The sequence below is a fragment of the Nipponia nippon genome, unplaced genomic scaffold, assembly GCF_047370975.1.
Source record: "Nipponia nippon isolate SJK-2023a ecotype South Korea unplaced genomic scaffold, ASM4737097v1 scaffold_2, whole genome shotgun sequence".
Lineage (NCBI taxonomy): Eukaryota > Metazoa > Chordata > Aves > Pelecaniformes > Threskiornithidae > Nipponia > Nipponia nippon.
The window spans coordinates 17,061,979-17,086,330 of NW_028262336.1; the positions used below are offsets into that span (position 1 = coordinate 17,061,979).

The window sequence follows — 24,352 nt, forward strand, 5'->3', positions numbered from 1 at the left end:
TTTTGAAAAAACTGGTCTTGCATGAGCAGGAAGAGCTTCATATGGAGACTATAAAACCAAACAAAAAAACCCTTGCCCAAAACTCAGTCCCCAAACCCTTGTCCATGTGGGATCTAAGGGTAACAATGTCCCAGCATCCCTCTAGAGTCCTTCCATGCTTCAGCTGGGAAGAAGCAGCACGGATTCCCTGGGGCTTCACAGAATCCCCAGTTCTCTTCTTTCTCTCTTTAACTCTGGTTTGTAAAGATGTTCCAAATACCTTAAATACCTCAAACTGATGTTTTGAGGATGAGAAAAAAGATGCTAGCAAACTTCATTTCCAGCTTTGAAAAAAAGTCTGTCATCAAATTGAATTGCATAACTGTATATCAATTGTTATAAAGGCAAAATACATTAAGAAGACTGAATAGAAACAGGAATTGGTTTTAGGAATAAATAAATACAGGTTAGCTATGAAATGTCTTTGTTCAGTGACTGGGATATGGAATACAACTAAAATGCATACTTGTTCTACAGATTTTTTTTTTGTGTGTGTGCTTTCAAGAATGACGGAAGTTAGAGTTGAGTAAAAGGAGAAATTACAGAATTGAAATTTATGATATATATATATTTGCAATTGCTACTTAATAAGATACATTCAGAAGTAGTGAAGATGTAATATGCACTGAAAATAGTAGACATGGATGAAAATTGCATCACAAAAATGAATTAAATTGGATTTCAAGCCATCCATTACACAGTGGAAATGAACTTAGAAGAAGAAGATATGGCTTAGCATGCAAAATAATTATTTTAAATGGGTATATGCATTCAAAGGTTGTGTCAACATGCACACGCAACTCCAGTGACCTTGTCTGGTAGGGGATGGGGAATTTTGCCTTCAGACTGCTGCAGGCTAATTGGCACTGCACTCCTGTTTTCCAAAAATAGAATAGTTAATGTTACTCTTTATTTGCAGAACACTTTTTCTCTTAGACTATTGCAAGGTTTTTTAATAAGAAACCTTAGAGTATATTTGTGAAACAAGTCAGATATTGTAAATGGTATGTTGAAGCAATTGTAAAAAGAGATTTACCAAGGTGATGTGTCAGTGGCAAAAAGCTGGCTAAAGACTTCACACAAAACCCACATACTTAAGTTTGGTTAAACCCATGGAGGGAATATCCCACGTACTCCAAACTTGAAAAGCATGAAGGTAATTATCTGAAAAGACTTGTGCCTTCCTTTCTATTCTCATATTTCAACACTGTCAATAGTTTGTTTTAGCTTTGACAAACTTAGCGTAAACTCTGTTAAAGTTTCAAAGTAATGGACTGAGGGGAAATATTTGGTTGTTTTTCCTTAAACGTGTCTCTCATCTGGGCAGCATGGGTGCCGTCGATTACATGAGTGGTGGGCGAGCCATCTAGGCATTTCAACCACTGTTACAGCAGGCAGGGCTCAACTTTTCCATTTCCTCCCTCAGCTCAAGGAATAACTGGCAGAACTAGAAAAGTCTGTGCCATGTCAGCACATCCAACAGAAAACTTTGCCTTGTGAGGGAATACATGTACCTGTTTGTTGATGGAGTGAGAGGTAAGCAATATGGATGATAGTTAAGCTGACTGCAAGCAGTAACAAGGCAAAGGATTATTACTGAATGCTGGAATATTATCTAGTCAAATGTCTAGGAAACCATGGAGGAATCACAGAGACTTGATTATAAAGAAACTTATAGAAAAAAGGACTAGGAATGGTCTCTCTTCCACCTGCCTCAGGCAAATTTATCACTAAATCTGTTTTCCAAACTGATTTCCAAACTGATTAATCTCCATCTCTGACTAGTTCTGTGCCAGTTACTCTTGTTGGAAGATTGTTCCCAAACCTCATTGCATTGAAGGTTCGAAACATTTTTCTAACTTCATGATGTGTTTGTTCTCATGTCAACATTACCCTTTAGCTAAAATATTATTTTTCCCCTTTCTGGTTTTTATTTCAATGATACGTTTGTAGGCAGAACTCCTATCCTCATCTCGGCTGTTATTTTGGCAAGCTCAAACAGTCTTTCAGCAACCTTTTTGCAATTGTATAGTCATTTAAGAATGGATTGACCTGGCAGAATTGTTGAAAATACTGGTTACTCTACCTGCTATTTTGCATCTTGTTCTTTCAGAATTCTGCTGTGATGATTGTGTGGTCTCAAAAGACCAAATAAGCTCCTTAGCAATTTTCCTAACCTGATTCCCTTTAGCCATTCTGCCTTTTGTTCCATGCTCAACATCATCTCCTCTGATAGAAATGAGGCCGAGTATTTACTCAGTTTTTGGGCTGTACCTAGATTATCTTTAATCTCTGTCCCATTCTTCCTGCATAGCAACTCCATTTTTTTCCCCCATTTGTTTTAATATCCTTTGCGAAGTCTAATTTTCACTGTATGTCGGCATTTCTTCATCTCTAACACTTAGCTTGCTTTGCTGCTCAGTACTTTCTTGTTGGTTCTGCATACCCGGCATCTGTTTTTGTTGTCACTGTTCATCCTACTGGGCAAGCCTATTTACACATTTAAAATAGCAGTTAAGCATTTAAACAAGGAAAAAACATTTCCTAAATGCGGTACCACACTATGCTTCACAACTTCCAGGTCAGGTTACTTTAGCAGCTTGGGTTTGTTATCTTAAAGGAAACTCTCATTAGGCAGATGCAGCCTTCCTTTTGCTTACTTAGCATTGCTTAGTATGTACCATTTTGCATTTGTATGTTGGCTTCCAAGTTATATTCTGGGTGAAATACCAATTTGTGTTCTATAAAGATTTATGTAGCTTCTGCGTTCTCTCCTAAATGGTGATCAAATGAAACTTTTTTATTTACTCCATGGATGACATTTATGAACTAAGTAGAAATGATGTAAAGTACTCTCTTTGGTAATTCAGAAGCAAAACACAACAGTAATATTGGTCTCCTCATGGTAGACATAATTTTTGATACAGTGGTGTAAAATGAACCCTAAACAGAATTTTAGCAATAAACTTTTATAAGAATGACAGCAAATTAAGTTTATATTTATGCTACCACACAAGGTTTCATATCTGCCTTGTACCTACGTTTTGCTAATTTCTTTCCTCATATTCTCTACCTGCTCCCACACTTTTAGTAACAACTCCTTATTTAATGTTGCCTTTTGTTGCCTCCCAACATGTTTCTCTTTCATTGCCTCTTTTTTCTATTGCTGTTTATTTTTAACTCCTACTTTCAAACTAATTTCTTGCTTCACCTGACTGCCTTCATAGCACTAAGCTGGTTCTGCCTTGAATATTTTCTAGCAGGCAACTTTGAGCACTGTAAGGTCTCTTGCCATCTCGGTGCTAGGGTAGGGGAAGCTGTCCTTTGCAGCATCTGTTGCCTAGCAATCTGTTTCTCAGGTGCCTTTAGCTGTACAGCATTGTGATCAAAGCTTAAAAGGCAAGTGCAAGGGAAGGTGAAAATGGGCCTAAAAACACTGCAATCAAAGCACAGCACTTGCTGCAACATTTGTGATTTTTACATGACAGTGAAGAGACCCCAGCAATACTTTATGCCCTACATGCCATTATGTTCAAAAGGCTTAACTCCTTTTGCTAAGTGCACTGCACTCTTGGCAGAGAGAAAGCAGTTGTCACCATCTAGCAGCTCTCCACTGGACAGTGTGGCATGACTCTGCCTGTTCAAGATTCAAACTGATACCGCTCAGCCTTGGTTTCTGTTTTTTATATCACCTTAGACATTTTCATTAACCATCAGGTGGCACTCATACCTGAGGCCAAGAAAGTAGCGTGTTTCCTATGGGATAAAGTTGGTATAGGTGGGATGGAGTACCCTGAGAAGCTCTACTGTTTGTCATTCAGGTATTGTTCAGAGTCGAAGACCCAGGCATGGCTTTGCATGTCACAGACCATCACTGTGATCAATTTGAAACGTTTCATGACATAGCGACTGGTCCACACTGGCCCCTGCTGAAGATGCAAACGTTCCCCATGCCTTGGCACTGACCATATTGTGTTCAGGCTTAAAAAAGGCATAAAAGAAATCTTGTGTAATAAGGCTTTGTTAATATAGATGATGCTCAGGTTCTTGAGACGTTGGGCTAAATTTTATTTGCGCTGTGAAACTAACTAATAGCATCATTGAACAAAATTAGACAGAGTGATTAGTACCATTCATGATGTTAGAGGGAAAATGAAATTAATCATCCTTGCAAAACCAAACATCTCTCAGTGACATCATCTGGATGCGAATATCTAGATTAAAACAGCATGAGCCCAGCCTAACACAGCATTTTCCAAAACTGTCTTTGTAGTTTGGGTATTTGTGTTGTATTAACTTTCAGTGTGACTGAGAATTGAAATAATATAGGCATTCATGTAAGTATTTTATCTATGAAGTGACCCCTGAATAGAAACATAAGTATGTACTCTGTTATTAAAAAATGGTATTCTACATGTGGTACATAAAAATCCAGGGATAAAGATAAGTAAATCATCCTAAAGACAAAACTTCCCAGGAATCCAGAGGTCTCTTGGTAATCTCTTGTCTTTCTTTAAGGTTGACTAAATAAAGGGTTTCATCTGCCCGTCTTTCAAAAACGTAACAGGGATATGCAGTAGAAACACAGATGATTTTGAATTCCACTCGAGGTTTCTGCACCACTAGAAGGTTAAGCAGGTAAGTCTCTTGACTGTGATTTTGGAACTTCATAATGACATTTTCACATACCACGCTTTTGGCATGTGAGCAAAAACCACACCCTGCTGCTTCTCCTGTTCCTGACACTTTCTCAATTAGAAGATCATTGTTATTTGTCATGCTTTTATTTATTACATTTCATAAAAAGAAACAAGATTTTCAGGGAATGGGAATGGAGTAATTAGTAATATCCTCACCCATCCCCATGATACCTGTATTTTTGGACTTTAGCCATTCTGTAGTGCATCTGAGTTCCCAGTTTAAACTGACAGTTTGCTACTAAGACAACCTTTTAATAATAAGCACATAAAAAGGTAGTCAGACGCTTTGTTGACTGGAGAAGTATTAAATCAGAGTGTTGATTTGGGATGACTTTTTCCTTAACTTTCTGAGCTTGAAAGAGCAGTTTTTCTGTCTGTGTTTCATGTGTGGTTTTAAGTTTTCTGAGAAAGGTGTTTCCTTACCTGTGTTGTATTAAAAAGTGTAGGTCTTCACCAGAAAGATAAGGGGGTGAATCTTCAGAAGTAATATAGGACTTTTAGTTTCAAGGTATTTTCCTTTGCAAGACTGGAGGACGGAAGGGGGATGGAAATGAGATTGTGAGGGTGGAACTATAGTTGGGCTGAGAGACCCACTGAACCTTATTCTGCTTTTGGACTTTCCCAAGCTCCCATGAAATACACTGTAGAGATCAATGAATGAGTGAAGACTCTCCCTCCTCTTTAAACTCTTGAAGGGAAAACATTCATTTCCCTGCTTTTGAAGCCTTGCCTACAAGGGCAAGTTATGAGAAATTACGGTTTTATTTGAAAATTTTTGCACAGCAACTAATAGCCAAAATTGGTCATTTCTCACTACCCTTTTAAATCTGGGCAGCAGTGAGTCTTTGACACCACAGCACCACACCAAAGGTTAGTCTTATGGTGCTCTCTCCCATTGTGGGGCTGGAGGTATGGTTGTTTTTTTTTTTTTTTTTTGCTGTGTTTTTTTTTCTCCTCTCAAAGCTTGGTTAGAAATCGTATAAGAAGCTCTGGGAATGATGGGACTGGAGAGTAGCAAAGACTCAAAAGAAACAGCTGTATCATTCACGTGTCTTTTGCAAACTATGCCCATTTTCAAGTTGTTGTCAGTCAGCAGGGAGGGAAGGCGGCTCAGCGAGATCCCCAGAGTCATCACTGTGGGGATGCTGCTGTCTGCGTGTGTCATCGCACAGCCAGGTGGCACGAACAGCCAGTTGCTATGCCATTTTGGACAAAGGAAGATAAAACCTAAGGGGTAGCTTTGGTGAGCTCTGCCTGTGTCAAATTAACTTCCAGTAGGTCAGTTTCTGGGCTCAGAAAATCAGTATTCATTTTTAGGAAAGGATGTGACACGGGATGAGGATATATAACAACAGCATAAGCGTGAATGCCCCCCAGCCGCATTTTAGACCCTTTTTGCAGCCTGCTTTCCCTGCGGCTGGAGCCCTGCTCCCTCCCTCCCGCTGCTCTTCTGGGAGGCACGTTTTATCCTCTGCTTATCCGCTGGTTTATGGTGTCTTTCGCTAGCTAGGCAAAATGAAAGTTCAGCTGTACTTTTGGTGGCTGCAGAGGAATATATTTTGGGAAGATTGAAAGAACAAGGGTGGTGCCTGCTGCAGGGCCAGAGGTAGTGGAGCCAGGCTTGTTTGTTGGGTTTTGCACAATGGCTGTGGCAGCAAGGGGCAACGTTATCGGCAGGTGAAAGATATGTTCCAAGACACTTCACACAGCCGGTGATGCTGCATCTAGCACCTGCTGTTAATTGTGAAGCCTAGTGGATCAGAAATGCCTTGTCCTCCTAATTTTCATCTACAAGCTCAATTGAATCTTTATTACCTCTTTTTAATGCTTTTCCACTGTCTCTGCAGAAGGGCAGGACATTACGTTTACAGCATGGGTGATTTTATGGAACGGTATTGAGCTCATGTCAACAACAACTCGTACATAAGCAGCGCAAGCTTTAGGGCACTGGAACATAAACCCCATCAGAAATGGCACAACCATCTAATTGAATGTAACAATGCAGATGTGGAAAACTGTGTTTAAAAATATTGTATTTATTTCAACTTTTGCTCTTCTTCTTACAAGAAAGCGTGATGTTGTATTTGCTTCCTGAGAGCTTTGCTTTTCCTCTCAGTGCTGAGTAAAAAGGAGAGGCTGTTGCATACAGGAGGGAAGATGATGGTCTCAGTATTCATTGCCGAGTGGTGTACAGCCTGTGCATTGCTATCCATGAGGGGCAGAGCTTCATTAAGGAAGTGTAGAGGGTAACCATACGGTACTAAAATATTTTCCATTTCTGTCTGTTTCTGTGCCATCTCCAGAAACTGTTTTTGCATGTCCCTGCCTCTTATAACCCTCTTTTTTTTTTTTATCCTCTCCTCTTTCTACAACACCTTCTCTCACTTTTTTCTCCCCCTTTTCTGGTTCCTGGCCAGACTTCAAGTTCTTATATGTTCTGCCATTCCCTTTGCAGTTCCTGACCCAGAAATCTGTCAGGTGTGCTGGGATGTTGCTGGGACAGAACTGAAGCGGTGGTGGAGTGGGGGAAGGAGTTAAAACTGGAGACTGGGAAGCTTTGAAACAGAACACAATAGTTATTGTGCTAATTCTCATCTCCATAGCAACACTAATGCGATGTTTCTCCCTCACTCCTGGAATCCCCCTCCTATGGTCTCCTCCCAGGCTGAGCTGAGCCCTGGGCTCAGCCTGGAGACCAGCACTGCCACGGGGACCTGGAGGGTTTTGAATTGGTGGAAGGGCTGTTGGGAAATCGGTGAGAGGCAGAAAAAAAGTAGTAACCTCCTTGTGCAACTCCGCTGGCTATCCTTATGGAGGGGGACAGATGCAATCAGGAGGTTTGCCACCAAGGAACAAAAAGGGTCTTGTTGAAATGGCAATGGCAGCTGGCACAATAGGCAGCAATGTTTCTGTTGGAAGGCTTCTCGCAGAGGTTCCATGAGTGAGAGGTCAATATTACTTTTATAGGTGACTCCTCAGAGAGACCCTCTCGCCCTTGAATGTATTATCTTTATTTTAAATTTGGTTTTATATCATCTGAAGTTCTTCACAAATGGCACAAATAGACTTTTGCAATAACTTTTCTGAAATCAAATCATTAATAGTGCTGAGACTGTGATTAAAACAAACTGAGTATCTTAAAATCTGTATGCATCTTTAAATATCATACTTTGGGTAATATGTCTTTTAAAAGCTAAAGGTAGCTGAAAGCTGTAAAGCAAACTACTATCTCAATTGCATTTTCTCCTATACCTGCTATCTTGGTAACCATGCTTGCATGTCCCTGCCTGTTTTTTTAACCCTCGTGGTACCATCATGCTGAGTGAGAAAAGGTGGTAGCTGGGAGGAAGGTGACTTTTTGATATTCCATAAATGCGAGTGTCCCAAGGTGTGTTTGTCACTGCTTAACACTGCTGTGCCATTTGGAGAATGCCAGAGGGCAAACGTCAAAAAGGCATAAGAAGCACCAAGAGGGAGAAGAAAATGTTAGAAAATGCTGTTGTGACAGATGGTGAGATGGTAGGCTGTTCTCAGATGGAGACATGTTGAAGAGCTTTACTTCTCCAGTCTGGACAGCTTCTTGAGAACAAGCTGGGGGCAAAAACATCCAGGAAGCCTCAGAACGGCTTTAATCTGTGAACTTTAACTACTAGCAGAAAAAAGTTAGCTAGCAGCTCTCTAGGTAGCTGTATTAGAGTTGAACACGTTCTGCTGGCAGTTTTGGCTGTACATGAAGATCCATCAGGAGTCCTGGCTGGAATTCATCATGTGTTGGCTGAGAAACATTAGTGCTGGCCACAAAACATGGGAGCGCGATGGTGGCCGTCCTAGCAAACCACAAGTGCTGTTTGGAGCCAAAACAGCACCTGCTGGGAGATTTTCTTGTCAACGGTCCTTGACTTAGTTTGCAGTAGTGGAGTATCCAGATGCTCCCTTCTCAGCTAGAGGCTCTGCTGGATGTATACCATCAGGTCTGGCAATATTCTGGCAGCTAGAACTGAGCAATGAGATGTTTCTTTTGAGTAGATCTCTAATAGGATTTGCTCAGGTTTTGACTAAGGTGACTGTTGCAATCTTGAGAAGGGTACATAGTTCTGCAGCTGGAATGCACCCAGCTGTGCAGCAGCATTTAAAGTGAAAATGACACCTGGGCACCTCAGGGAAACAGTGAGCTTCCAGGAAAACTGAGAGTGCAATGAGGGAAAGCTGCAGGAAAGTTAACTCAAAATATAGAATTGCTTGCCTTATCAGCTGACTCTGAAGCTAAATTGATAAGTCATTTTCAAGCAAGTATTCCATTTCACCAAAAGTATATACTAATTATATAGATGTTAACCTACAGACATGAGGCGTTTCAATTTAAGAAATAATAATTACAAAAAAGGAATAAACCTAAGCATCTTTGATGACTTCTACTCCCTTCTGTCCATCCCTTCTCCCATCTTTCAATAACATAGCCTTAATACCCAAATTAGAGACCTTCCTTTCCCCACACATTCAGAGCCTATTGCGTACATGTAGTTTCCAGAGCACTGAGTGGGCTTGATGTACCATCAGGCTGAAATGTGTTAGGAGCTAATTCTGGGATGCGTGAGTACAGGAATTGTCATGGGAACACAGCCGATAATCAAGAAGGATAAAAATTCCAGTAGGAAAACAGGCTATGGGAGGCTTCCGTCATGTTGCTCGAAACAACCTTGAAGAGATAATGATTTTGCAATTACTTCAAAGGAGACACCATGCAGTGGAAAACCCTGACAAAGCAGATCACCAGTAATAAATAAAAAGGACCCTTTAAAAAAGTAATTTCTTCTAGTTAGTTCTAGTTAGTTCTTCTGGACATAAAGCTGTCCTTTTTCTAGACCCTATTAATGAAAAAAAAAAAAAAAAAGGGGAGTCAGCTTCCCCTCTAACTGAAACTCTGCTAACTAATGTTAAAAAAAAAATTTCTCACCTTTTTTTTTTTTTTTACTGACAGAAAAGGAAGGGTTGAATTAGCCTACCACATAGCTAGCTGCTAGTCTTTTAATCCAGTTTCCTTGGGAAATGATGCTTACAAGATCGTGCTGTCTGTCCGTCCCCATGAGTTCCTTTTGAACTCATTGCCCAGTTTTAACTAAACTTGTGGAGAGATCAAGAGTCCCTACACGTCTGATGAAAACACGTTGCCAAATAGACACAAGGCAAGCCCCTGTTAATGGAAAGGCCACAGCATGTGTTCAACTTATGATTAGACATTAGAGAATCTGTATGAGGGAACAGAAGGACTGAAAACTTTTATAAGAACAAGAACTACAGGAAAGCAAGCTTCAAAACTTTCACTGCTCAGGTAACTTGTTGGCAGTTGCTATACTAAAGTCTCTGATACACACACTCTTAATTTTTTAACTCTAACCTGTGCAGGCACTCCTGATAATTAAAGTGTCAACATTTCAGTGATGAAAAACCATATCGAAAATCAATGATCAGCTGACATTGCTGCATGCAGGGAAGATGGAAAGGTCTTATGAAGGTCTGCAGAACCAGCTGTGGAAACCTTCTGTCACCTTGCTGGGAGGGAAGAGCTGTAAGACTGAACCATCATTTGCTAATTCTCATCCTTTAAACTTATGGCTGGCTACAGATAAAATCAGAGGCACATCTCTTATGTGGAGGCCTGCATAGCTGCATGCCCTGTTTAAAACTTATTTGCAGGTATTTTGCATGTTCCAGGACCAAGACAACAGACTGAGTAACCCCGAACTTGAAGCCGCAGGGAAGGTCATCACAGGAAGATCTGTCAGTCTGAGCAATACACGCGTGGCCCATCTTTGCAGAGTTCAAGTACCTCTTGCTTTTCAATGTAGTTTTCTTCCTAGTGCTTTGTTAAATGGGGAATATGCCTCATCTTGCCTTATGAGTCAGGAAAGTGAGACACAGGGGGACCACATGGTGAGACCAAGGTCATGCACTTTGGTAGAGGATGAAGTTAAACCCAAACCCTCTGAGACGTGGGCTGGCAGCAACTCTGAGAGCCATGCTGCGGGAAGGGGCGGCCTCGGGCTCCCCGCAGGGTGGAAAGCTCTTTCATGTGATCTCTGTCCTTCCTCCCTCCTCAAGCCAGCTCTGTGGTTCCTGTTTGCACTGTTTCTGATTGCACTTAGGCATATCAGGTATCCCAGAACTGACCATTACGCCATCACTTCTGAAGTTACTTTTATGCATATCCCAGTGCAAGACTCTGTATTACAAAATTGCTTACAAAAATGGCTTGCTACCCTCCCTTTCACCATTCATAAACTAATACTCCAGAATAGCTGCTAGCAGCCTAGATTGTGGTTCTGCTTGCATAAAAGATAATTAATTTCAAATTATAAAAATTAACTACTTACATGATTTGATTTATTTTATAGTCTCTGTGAGTTTTTAATCACGGTACCTTATCCCCAGCTAGTGCTCTGTTAAGCCTGAACCAACAGTATATTGTGTGGTTTAGAAAGGTCTAGTGAGAGTGCTAGGGTGGTATGAGGGAAAAACAGGTAGATGATATAACAGAAATTCTATTTCAGTTTCTTGCCTGTAATTATTCCATCTCTTTCTTATCGTCTGTGCTTATTCTGTTGCATTTTGATTTAGCAGCCTCCTTAAGATCATGTTTAATATATATACTTACATTTTGAATACTACTTTTACCAGAATGCCTAGTTCAGGCTTGCTGAACTTTTGCAATCCATTTGTGTTTCCCCCAGCTCAGGAATGACTTCTCTATTTCCCCACTCCAGGGAAGCAAGCGCTGACCCATAGTCCAGCCCAGCTCCTGCTTCCTTGCTAAGGAAGAACCGTCCTGCAGCCCACTCACAGGTGCTGGCATGGACCATGTTCTATGTTCTCCGGGGCAAGGAGACTGCCCATCATTGAGAGGATGAGGAGAGGCAGCTTCTCAGTCAGCACGGTCCAAACCTTGTTCTCCAAGACAAGCCCCCTGCCTTCAAAACTCCCTGACAAGCAGTGCTGTAGGCAGCACCAAGCATAAAGTGGTGGTGGTGGCTCGTGTGTGCACCTGAAAGATGGCAAGTTAACAGTAGGACAGCCTGTTCAAACAAGGGTTTGCTTTTATAATCACACACATAGCCCAGTGCCACAGGCTGTGGTACAGCCTCCTTGTTATCACAGTGGAGAATCTGAAAAGCAGAGATTGCACTAGGAATATTTTTATCTTTTCATTTTATTTGTTCATATATTTCCCTAGTTCTGACAGGGACCCTTCTACCTCCCATTGTCTCCTCCAATCACATATAGAAAACAGGGAAAAAAAAGAAGACAAGCACTTGCACACAAAAAAATCGGGTCTGGGCACTGAGTACTTAGATGTAACTGGGAATCTAAATTGCAAACAAACAAAAGCAAAAGAATAGCTAGCTGGATAACCTTTCAGAAGGCAGAAACATCTTCTGAATTACCTCTTTAGTTCCTTCCTTTAGCACATTATCATCACTTTGATCTAAATTGAATTGACTCTAAGCCAATTTATTGCAATGTATGAGCTGCTCCCCTGTAGATGCTGGAGATGAGGCTCTTGCCTGAAAGCTAGGTGTGACACTGCTCACTCTCAAAGGCACCAAACGAGAGAGGTGAGAACAGGTTCTTGTAGTTCTCTCCGCTACAGAGACGGAAGAAAAACTGGTTCTCACTTTTAGGATAGGTTTTAGAAGGAGGTGAAGATGCAAAGAAAGGAAGAAAGGTATTTTTCTGCCCTTCTTTCCCCCTCTCTGCCCTCAATCAATACTGCCTTCTCTTCCCTGGCTGGAGGTAGCTGTGGTCTGAGAAGCAGAACAGCTCTGCCCACAGGGCCTCTCCACTGCTCCAGGGTGTTTCTTTATTGCAGTTCAGCTGTTTCAGAGCTGGCAGCTGTTGTAGGCAGGAAGAGGAGAGTCTGAAGAAAGGAGACAGGCAGCCAAAGTCTTTCTTACTGAAAGCAAGAGCAATACTTCTTGATCCTTAGTCTCATTGCTTCCTACAACTCTTTAAAGGGCAGTGCATCCAGAGATAGTACTTGCTTGACAGGTGTTGGTCCAGAAGATTTTTAACAAGGAACATGAGAGGTATGATCTGTTCTCATTACCACAGAAAGAAGCTTTCTGTTTCAGTGAGGATGAACAAGCCTTTTATTTCCCGTCTTCTTTAATTACTTCACCAATTTATTAAAATCTTTATTTTTATATTCTTAATATCCCTGCAATTCCTTGAGTTCTTATGTCAGTGACTCATACCTACAGCTGTACAAGAGCAAACCTCTTTTTATATAAATGGCTTAATTTTCAGGCTGACCATGTAATTTTATCATTCTTCAAATGATCTGTGCTTCTCTAGATTAAATGAATGAGTTTCCAGAAAGTAGACGTGTTTGGGATCAACACACGAAGCTTTATGTCAGGTTACTGCCAAAGAAGTCTGCACAATATTGTCTTGATAAAAAATGAGAAAGTAAAAATCATTTAGTTACAGGTGTATGACACATTAGATATGCAGAAAAGGCATCACCAAATTATGATGTTGCAAAAGTAGTTCTCTCAATAACAATTAAGAGAACAAATGAGTTGGTCACAGCTAGAATAAGTATTGCTTATGAAAAGAATTGGCAGTAAAAGTCAGAATCGCATGGCTAAGTGAAGTAAGTTCTGATGAATTAAAGCAACTCCTGACATTTATAGCGTTCCTTCCTGTGTAAATGCTGCTTCGTCCTACAAGTATTTTCAACACATCTCTCTGCCAGTCTGCCTTTAACTTAGGCTCTATGCTGTTGCATTGAATTTCAGCCTAGATTCCTGTGCCACTTCTACCAAGGTGCCTCACAGATTTATGAAAGAAGTAAAGAGATATGTACTGTCCCCTCTCTTTCTTGGTTACACACCTCTTTGATACATGCTGGAAGTCAGATTTCAGCACACAAATGCATCCAGGTCAGAAAAATATTATTTGCTTTCTCGTCCCTCTGCATTTTAAGTCCATTTTAATCCCATTTTTTTGCCAGACAAATTCTGGCCAAATCTGTTTTTCCAGTATTTCATACAAAGGTTTTTCTTGTGAATTTTCTGACGGAGACAGAGATGAGCAGTTTCTAAACCACGAGATGAAGTTCCCTTTGACCGTTACAAGCTGATATGTGTGTTGCAATGGTCCTGGTAACTGTGCAGACAGTTACCGGTTTATCCTCACCACACACCTAAGAAGTCAGTCAGCACCATTGCTGTGTTACTTGGGAAGATGAGAGGCAAACTTCCCAACCTAGCATATCATTCCGGGCTTTGTCCATAGGCAGGGTTCTGCCTCTCTCTCTGAATCAATAAAATGAATGGAACAGCTACATTTCCACCTTACAGACTGTGGTGGGACATTCAGTAAAAACCAGGTGCAGTAGTGGAGACCACATGAGTCCTTTAAGGAAGAGAAACATCTCTGTGGGTCTGCAGAGGAAAGCATTTGCCAAAGAGAATCAGGACTAATCGTCCTCTTTCTCTGTCCTTGCCTCAGGATATTTCCAAACAGAGCAGATAGACCGTTCTTGCAAGAGATTTACATGGATGCAACACAGAAACCGTGCTTCTAGTGTATTGTTTTTCTCCTGGTTTTCATGTGTTGCATCAACTAGCCTTCACAAACAGGTCTTGAGAAAGAATAATTTAATGGGATTTTCTGCAAGCAGGTATTGAGAAGAAAAGAGGAGTTTGCAAAAAAAAAAAAAAAAAATGCTCCTCTCTTCATTTGGATGTAAATCACATCCCTTGATTTTCTTTTTATGCACTTTTATTCCAGCAGAGGTCAGCTCTGCCTGTGCTGGGTAAAGCAGTTCAAAGTGTGAGCACCTGTACACCTAGCAACACAAAGTGCTGGTTTCTTCCTATTCTCCCCTCACAGCTGCTAACCAAAGCCCATTTCAGGCCTCCTCTTAAATGGAGAAAAAAGGTGCTTTGAACCAGGTCATTTATACCTTCAAAACTGCTGTAACAAGCTGCTTAGAGAGCCATTCTTGCTGCTGCTGTGTGGCTCCAAGCCTGTTTGAGAACAGCCTGTAATGTGCAGGAGGAGCAGGAGAGCCAGAGAGCGTGGTCCATCTTGAGGTTAAAACTGCTGCAGGATGGGAAACCCCTGAAGAGCAATAAGTTGTGTCTCGAATGTGCTTTCTAATTACTGAACTGTTAGGGAAACATAAATACTGCTGTCCTGTTGCAACTCTCTACTGCTGTATCAAAACTGCTAAAAAATGAAGGTCTCTGTGCTGAGTAATGTTTTGTCAAAGTTTGCTCTGGCAAAACTATTTGGGTGTATTGACAAATAATTTTACAGCTCTAAATTGCATTCTTTCGGTGGATATGTGGTTCACCACAACTGCTATTTCCCCAGCTCCATCAGTTACAGTTGTTCTTCAGTGTTAGCTCTTCAGAACACGAGACAAGAAATATTTTGATGCTGAAGGCAGAATGTATTTTCAGAACTATGTAGTTCTACTCTTTGGTTTCACGGCCCTCAGTTAATGTTTTTATTTTCCAGTTCTTAAGTGTCAACGTGCATTTCACATTTTGCACCTAAACAAAATTGTCTTACCTAGTCACTGGAGTTTAAGGGCTGCTCTTGTGAGTGACAGCTCCTCCCACTCTTGTTCCCTTCCATCCTCTTTGCTTTCACAACCTAGCCTTTTCCTTATGCTTTCTCCTTTTTTCCCACCAGTACCCAAGAAGGAAACTGTTTAAATATTCAGAAATACTGTTCATGGCAGGATATTGTATTATACAGCCCTGAAAATGTGCAAAATGCATTTATCCTCTTTTCTTTTGAAATACTAAGTTATCGCTACATTCAGAATTTTTCCTAGTTGTCATTAATGATTGACATGCTTTAGAGACCTTTAAAGTTAGAAATTAATGACTGCTTTTCTGAAATTAAATGTCATGCTTTAGACAGAAATCTTCCATATAACCAGTGATGTGCATCATTAAGACAGCAGCTGCATATGAAGGATGATGTCTAAAAACCCAAAGAATCTCACTGTAAATCTAACATCTGGTTTTCCTCATTCACATTTTTCACACTTTTCTGGCACCTTTTTTCAATTTAGCTTCTTAATATTAAAAAACAGGTGAAGTTTCAGTCCAGCTATGCACCCCTTTTCTTTCTTCTATTAGATTTAGTAGTTTGAAATGACTGAAATGACTAAATGTGGTCTGCTTATTTCTTACATGTAGCTATATATAACAAGAGATGAGTACCATTAGCCTAACAAACTGCCAGGAGAGCCAATAAATAGTTTCAGTACATCAAGGATGGAGCTAATGAGCAGCAGACTTGACTTGTTACCTGAGAATTGAGAGAAGACACATAAATGCACTAGAAAGAGGTAATTAAGGCGTACTGTCATGGTGAACTCGCGCTCTGAGCGTCGTTGCATTGGCCCAGCTGCAGCCTTTTGGAGTGTCAGATGAATGTTAATGAAAGCAAGTAAAGCCATTTTCCATTTTAGCACTTGTTTCTCCTGATGGCATTATCTGTTGCAGGTCAAGCAACTATAGATGACAGCTTAATAGGTCATCTTAAAAACAAGATATGCACCCAGAGCTGTTGCCGCTGATTAAAGATCACATAACTAAGAGAGATGACATACTTGGTTTTTAGATGGCTACAGTGGATTGAGAATTCCCGTGTGAGTATCAAATCATGTCACGATATCATATATACACAGCTCAGACTGTTGTTCACCAGAGACCATGCAACTGCTTCACCAAAGAGCAAGTAATTTTCTAGAACACTGTCAGCATTCAGAAAGTTCCCATTCTTTGATGTTACTTGGGGCTCTGGATAGCCTACCACTTACAGGTACTTGCTGCCAGTACAGGCAGTCATGAGCAGGCTCCACACTGAGGCCCTCTTTACTTGTCTTTCCTTAGTATCCAAATATAGGTCTTTTCTAGGCCAAGTTTGCCTTTACAGACAGTTCAAAGCACCGCTGACTTTTGTGCCAAAAACTACTGGAGGCATCCTAGGCTGCTTGTCTTGCTGCTTCATTTTGTCATCTGTCTGGTGGTAACTGGCTTGCCCTAGATTGAAGCCTTGCCCGCTTTCCCCAAGGAGAAAACTTAGTGTCACTAGGCCATTGTCAAAAATCTGAAATGCAAACAAAAAACTTAAGCCTGAACCAAGCATGTCTCAAACAAACAGAAAAGAAGTCTCTATTGCTGAGAGATCCCTGCTCCCTAGCCCAAGTGGCATGTTGTGGCTGGTGCTCACAATATTCATGTCAACTCCGTTTACAGCACTGTGAACAGCTGTGCCCACGCTGCATGGCACCTAACACAGGTCCCAGTGGCTGAAAGACATTACTATTTTTCAGAGGTTTTTACGGTTCAAAATACCTGAACTGATGTGAGGGCTGATCCAGTGGAATGGTAGTTTGATAGCATAACACCAAGTGGGAGATAGGTTGCATGTCCTCGGACATGGCATGAGGGCTTGTGAGCCCTTAAGGGCAGAAGGTCTGCTGGGAGTGCACTGGAAAATACCATGTAGGACAGAAAGGTCCCGATCTGGGTATGGTCTCAGCCATTGTGCTTATTTGAATTGTTCTCCTCAGCAAATCACCTCCAAATCCACACCTGGCTTTTGTCTTGGAAGAAACTGGTTGGTTTGCTCTATAACAGGGTCCAAACAAACTAACACTGATGCAGTTTGGATGATCAGGAGATAGGGACTTAACAGCAAAACAGGGAAGTGACAATGTAGATATACTCACAGATCCTCATTGTTAATAGAAAATAGTTGTTTATTCTAGATATAAACATCCTAAAATATTAATTAAAAACCAAAAAACCCAAAGAAACAAACAAAAAACCCAAACCCCGCAACCACCCAAGGCTTTTGGTCTAGATGAAAAGAAACACACATTTCATCTTATCCAAAACAGCAGGGGGCCTTTTTCCACTGGCAACTGTCAGTCCTCAGGTAATTTCATAATAAGACCTGCAGTACAGTCCTTGAGAAGAGTGAGGGTTGGCTGGAAGAAAAAAATTAAAAGGCTTCAATAAAAGGCAGAGTGAGAATAACCCTAATGTAAAAATTCTTTGTGGAGAAGAGACGGTAATGATGCCATTATGTTGGGCAAGCCCAGTACAGAAGTGTAGTTTATGTGGATACAAGTGTTAGAGAGGACAGAATGGAAGTTGTTTCCCTAGGAAAGAAATCAACAGCTTTAAATGCATCTTTTACAGAGACCAAAATGCTATTAGACTTCTAAAGTTTAACTTCCTTGTTTTCTTCTTGAGTGGATAATTATATTATTTGCTTGTTTTGTCCAGTACATTTGGATTTTTTCTGTGTCATTAAATAATGTCAATGTCATTTTTTGCTCCTGGCTGCTCCCTCAGATGGCCCCTGGCCCTGGTTCATCCCCTCGTGGTGCTGGGGCTGTCAATGGGCCCCATTACCAGCACTTGGCTCTGCCTGCCTGCCTGCACTGGCTGTGCCCCCTCAGTGAGGCAGTGCCCGTGCTGGGGTCACCTCAGCTCCTGGCATGTCCGCCCTTGCAGAGCAGCCCTGCTCTCTCCATTCCCCACGTGCCCAGATTCAGAATGTGGATGGCCATGCAGCAGTTTTTCAAAAAGGATCCACCAGTTACATCATCTGAACATGAATCAGCACTGTGATATTTGACGTATATTGGGATGTACATCTCTGCCGTGTCAGTCATTTCCGCTGTTATATTTGCACTCTTGGTTGTTCCTGTCCAAGAGTATCCTTGATACTTGTTCTATTGAGCTGCACTTCTTAAAATAACTTTAAATTTTCACTCAGTTCACCGCATTTCCATTCCTCCTCAACCTTGTATCACCTGCACACTTAACAAGTGTACAAGTTATTCCCTCAGCTAGACTGTTAACAAATAATTAAATACTAATTATTATTAAACTATTAATTAAAACATTACATGATACCCAGGAGAGGGTCCTGGACAATCATAGGTGGTGCAAGCCTTACAACTTGACAGTAGTTGTTACAATGAGTTATTAAGACGTGTTTTCTGAGTAAAATTTTCCAGACAGCGGTACACACCCCTCCTAGTATTTTCACCCAAGCCACATTTATTGCTTTGTGTCTTTGCCAATGTTAGGAGCTTGTCCTGCATTTGCTAGGATTTATTATAACACCAATTGGAGGAAAATACTATGATAACTGACTGGGCTGCATCTGTAAACAATACAGATGTGGTCCAAATTTGCCTACATCCTCTAGTGGTTGAGATACCAATAAATCACGGCCTGAAATCTCTCTCAAAGATCATCTTTTGATAATAGACCTCTCTCTTTCAGTTGTTTCTCTTTCAGTTTCAGAGCATCCCCTTCTTGTCAGTGACTCAGTGAACCACAGTCATCGCAGTGAGTTAGGAAACTTGTACTCTGTGGGCTCCATCACCGCCTACTACAGCTGTTTGTCCAAGCCATGCTGATCTTTTATAATCTAGCACAAAGCTAAGGATAAGAGAACGAGTACTGATAGCTAGTTTTTTTTTCCATATTGAACTTCACAGATAATCTTACACTTAGTACAAATAAACTGATTAGATTTAATGCTACCAAATCAACAGCGCTTATGCTGTGTAAAAAGACAGGAATATGTTCCTTTTCTCCCAGAGGAAGGACACTCTTCTTCAGCAAAAGATCCAATTATGGCCCAAATCTAAGCATCTAGAAACTAACAAATGCAGTTATGATACAAAGAAATCATCTGCACTTACAACTGGAAAATGCTTGTTTTTCATATATTGCAGCAGCCCTACAGTAAGTGTTATGCACGCTGGCTTCTGGACTTGAGGAAAAACAACAACCATGATGATTATTGCTGCCCACACAGAAAGTGTTTCAGTCAGGGCAGTGTCAGTGCTTTCATGTGACTGCAATCAGTAGCAATCTAGGAATTCGAAAGACGAGGAAACTCAGTCAGCTGAGGATGAGGAGAGCGTGGTCTGCCTGAAACCTAGCTGCTGTGAGGTAAGAAAGATGATGAGACGGGGCGAAAGAGGAAGGGGAGAAGATGCAGTGTGATGCTGAAGTCACACTATGCTGCTGACCTTAAGAGTGATTCACTGAGCACTGTGTCCTCTGTCAGAGGTAGGAAGCAATAAGCAGAGAACATTTGGCATTCCCATCCATGAAAAGACCCAAGCCAACCGTTCTGCTCTCCTTATTCAGCTGCTGTAGGAACCAACTACAGACAGCTCTAGGAAGGAAGCGTTACTATGGGAAAAAGGAATGAAACTTGATTAAAATAAACTTTTATTCCCACTACAGTGAAAAAGGGGGAAGAGGAATCTGACTGTTGTCTGTTTGCCCATAATTGTTATTGAGACATGACTACACAGTTACAGGTATAGTAATTAAATGCTCATAAATTCTATTTTGAAGGTCAAAAGTTTCTAAAATTGTCCTATTTTTGATTGTGACTTATAGCAGCAGAGTTTAGAAGTTCTCCTCAAGTCAGGAGAAGCTGCCAAATGCAGCCACACTTCAATAGGTACAAAGTACCCTTTGGAGGAATTCCTGATTTTGCGTTATCATAAAACATCCATCAAATTCTAATCATCTCTCATTACTGCACAAGCGGTAGCTTTTCTGGGTTAGGTAAGCCAGTTCCAGTCCTTCTCACCCACTCTGTCTAAAATTTACATAATGGATCCGACCTTTCTGAAACTCTCTTAGTTTTCGTTTCTGTTCTCCTTTCCTCTTTCTCCAGCAGGTCACATTCCCACTGTTCCTTCTTAATTCATTGCAACTTTTTATTCATTCATATGGGTTTTATATTTGGCCTTCATGAAATTGGTATGTGTATTTGTGTGCATACGCGTATAAGCACGCACACGTATTTATATACACAAGTAGGTAGCTAGATTGCCTTAGCCTCTCTTTGCACCTCATAGTGACAGCCCTGCTAATAAGTTACCTATGCAATCCAATATTCCCTGTAGAAAAGAATGACTTTTCTACTGTTTAGCACCTAAGGCATAACTGCTGTGTTTCCACGTGGGCCAGCTGACTTGCTGATTCTTTTTTGGATGTTTTTGCTCTCAAACCTTTCTATTTTCCACCATCAACAAAAACCCAGTTCAGTCAAAGCCTGAGAAAGTAACACTGTCATTTAACATAGTGGAGTAATGGTTTCCTACAAAATGCAATGAATTAGGCCTGAGGTGGTGACAGACCATTTCTAGGGAAAAAATAATAAAAAAAATTGAAGTTAGGTGGCCATTTTTTTGCTTTGATAAGCCCTTTCTTCAATTTGGGCCTGCTTGCCACTCAAAACAAAACTTTCAAAATTCAGCTTGCATTTTGACAAGAAGAAACAACGCTTAAACATATTCAACAAGGCTACTTGCTTATGGTGATGTAGTTTTTCAAAAGACAATATCACAACTATTGCTTTATAGAAATCCTCTAATTTTTTGATGAAGCAGTGATGTGGGAATCCTTAGACTGGGGTTTTTGTGGTACTGAGCTGCTGATGCTTCATGGTAGAACAAGCCATGTTTGCTATTTAAAATTAGCTATCCAGCCTTTAGTCTCGGGCTCTCTGCCTTTCTCCTGTAGAAAACCTGCAAATGCATACAGAGAGATGCACAGCTGTAAGAGTCAAACCCAGTTGCAGAACTCTTCCATTTCCAAGTAAGCCTCCCAAATTACAATGTGATACACTCCTACTATAGGCAAGGGGAACTCAAAAATGTTTACTCAATTCTTAGGATGTCTCGGTGTGCATAGTCTACTGTACTCCCATGTGCTTTTCTTCCTCCAGGAACTGGAGGAGAACTGAGGACATGAAGACAGTGTGAAGGAAGTGACCACCAATTCCCTTCTCTTCCTCCTTCACTAATTTGTAAGATGAACCATCCTGAAAGTAACACTTGAAATTAAATATATGTAATACACATTCCCAGCACTTTCTGAAGTGTGCCCTGGTTTCATTACAATGTAGAGGGTTTATACTGAAGGACTTGCTTGTCAGGAACAGATGCCTTGTGCAACTTTCCCACCACAGACATCAAATGTCAACTGAAAAAAAACTTTGTTCTGTTCTTGCATTGAAACTTCTCCAACTTTATTACAACTGGAAACATAATGCAGTAGTAGAGGGCAACATTATGTCTCATATATATAATTAGTTTGCAAAAAAATATAACCAGGGGACACATTTTTGACAGAATCATGTCTTCACACAATAGTTGCAGAATAATGGATCACAGTGACTGATCCTTCTTGCTAAATGCTATGACAAAGTAAATGAGCATTTGTATAAAAATGCCATAACAGTTGAAGCTTGAATTAGAGTCTGTAACCTTTGTTTGTGATCATAAATCACAGAGAAACCCTGGAGGCAAGAATGTAACATTAAAAAAAAAAAAGCATCCAAAGCCAAGAGAGACACCCCATCCGATACTGAAAATGCATTATATTGTGTACCTACTGTTAATCACTTAAGATTCTATAGTACAAATTGCCTCCAGCAGTTTCTAAAGTTATCTCACAGGTTAAATGGACACCCACAGGTGGAGATTAGTCATTTAAAAGATAAAGGTATAAAAACTGATTTCAAGTACTAAAGCTGTCTTAAAGTAAATTTCTCTTTCATTTTGAAGCTATGCATATTTTTTGCCCTGTTTCTGGCTGAAGGGCTAATACTAGGGGCAAGCCACTGAATTTGGCAGTATATAAGGCTTTTTCCAATTAATAACTTAAAGAATATTGAGGCAAAAAGATGTTACTCTTCGAGATCCAATAACTTCAGTTGTAACTTTAACAGATAAGTTACAAAAGAAATCTGAATTTTAATCGCTTGTGTCCTCTTAAACACTGAAATAGTGGTATGTCACCCTCAGATGTGGAATTGGCACAAAATGCCATGGGCACCTGAGAGATATCATGTGCAGCGTGAGCCCTTTATGTCTGTAACCCCAGCTCAAGAGGAATCTTAGTACTGAAAAGTAAGATTCGACAAGCAGGGAGTGCCTCCTGCCTGAGTGTATTCTGTTAGCCCTCTCATTTGCTGCCTCGATGAAAAAGTAGGTAATTTGTAGCTCATGAGGGGGAAGGAAGGAGGAGGAATTCTGCAAGGAAATATGCAAGGAAACTTGCTTATTTGCAGGTTTCACTGAAGGCAGTAAGAGCTGTAGAGTCCAAAACTCTGGGGAAAATAAAAACAACAGAGGCTTGATTACTCTCTTCTTAAGAAAGCAGAATTTCTGACTTACCTAAACGTCTATTTTACTTATTGTATTAAAATTTCACAATGGCTTGGAGTCAATTACCTTTTTTCCTCCTTTGACACTCCAAGCGCTTCAGTCGCCACAATCAAAATGAAGAAACTTTCAGATATTTATGACAGGCTTGGCAGAAATCACACCAAAAAAAGAAGGCACTATCACGCCTGGGAATGGCGATTGTGAAGAGGCAGAGGTACCAAGAGTAGTGTGCTTACAGTACCTTAAACCAACCTGATGCAAAGGTCGCTGCTGTACCTTTTGCAGCGTTCAGACAGGAATGTTCCCCGGAGTTACTAATGCTTTGAGCAGCGCTGCTGCCCGGTCGCTTAACCACTCATGTCCTATGTGCAGGAGAAACAATGTCCCCTACTTCCATATTCCTGTTTAATGCAACACTGCTGAAAGTTGGTGTGCAGCATCAGCACGCAGCAGTTTGTATGTTCGTGAACAAAGATTATTTTTAGCCCCTAAGCAACATATCTGTCTCTTGGGTCAACAGATCTTAATATTTAGCAGACTAGAAATAACCAACAAATGCATATTCTATTGCATTTTCAACACTAACAAGATAAATGGTGGATGAACATTAAGTTTTTGGAAGACGAATTCAAGCAGAGATGTAATCACAGCAAGCAGCAGTTCAGAGCAGAAGCATATGTTAGGCGCTTTGAAGGGCACGTGGGGTCCTGTCTCTCTGACTACTGAGACGGGTCTCCAAGCTAAGGTCCATAAAATATGTGCCCAAAAGTAAATGTTGTAAATCTCTTCTCCTTTTTCCTTTCCCCACTGTTGTTTGTAGTCCTCTGCGGCTCAAAACCTGGAATCACAAGTCCTGTGCTTGGCCACTCTCAGCCTGGTATGTGTGCCTGTGCAGCTGTATATGCATGTGTATGTACAGGTAGGTAGATCAATACATGAATGACTTCTCAGAAAAGAAAGAAACAAAATCAGTGAGGAGCTGCAGAGCCTACACTAAGTTTTTCCTGAGTTAAACTTGGAAGTTTAGCTCATATTTTACAGCAAAGTTCAGGTCAGTCATTTTTACCAACTATGCAACTGATACTCTCATTTTCTCTTATTTTATGAGAATAAGGCAGTGTTTTCTCCATGTATACACTGATTTTTTTTTTTAACTGACCTCTCATTTTTATTTTCCTCAGGTAAATGTCTGCTGGGTTAATACTCGAAGAAGAAGAAGAATAGCTAATAGTAGAGAGCATAAATCTCTATGAAATTATAATATCTAATAAGGCAAAGACATATAATATCCTAAAGTTGGTTTTCATAATGTGCAGAAAGCCTGGGGTTGCTCAGTCTCATAAAGCATCCAACTAATACA

At 40.7% G+C, this 24,352-nt stretch overlaps 1 protein-coding gene and 1 long non-coding RNA gene across 4 annotated transcripts in view; one reads left to right on the forward strand and one right to left on the reverse strand.

Moving 5' to 3' along the window:
• The window catches only part of HTR1F (5-hydroxytryptamine receptor 1F), a 115,677-nt gene that overhangs the window by 90,481 nt on the left and 844 nt on the right, over positions 1-24,352 (reverse strand). The window lies entirely within an intron of this gene.
• On the forward strand, positions 1,489-16,361 carry LOC148055674 (uncharacterized). Its single transcript, XR_015704647.1, has 3 exons — positions 1,489-1,575; positions 4,558-4,677; positions 16,268-16,361. It is a non-coding gene; the product is annotated as an uncharacterized LOC148055674 (long non-coding RNA).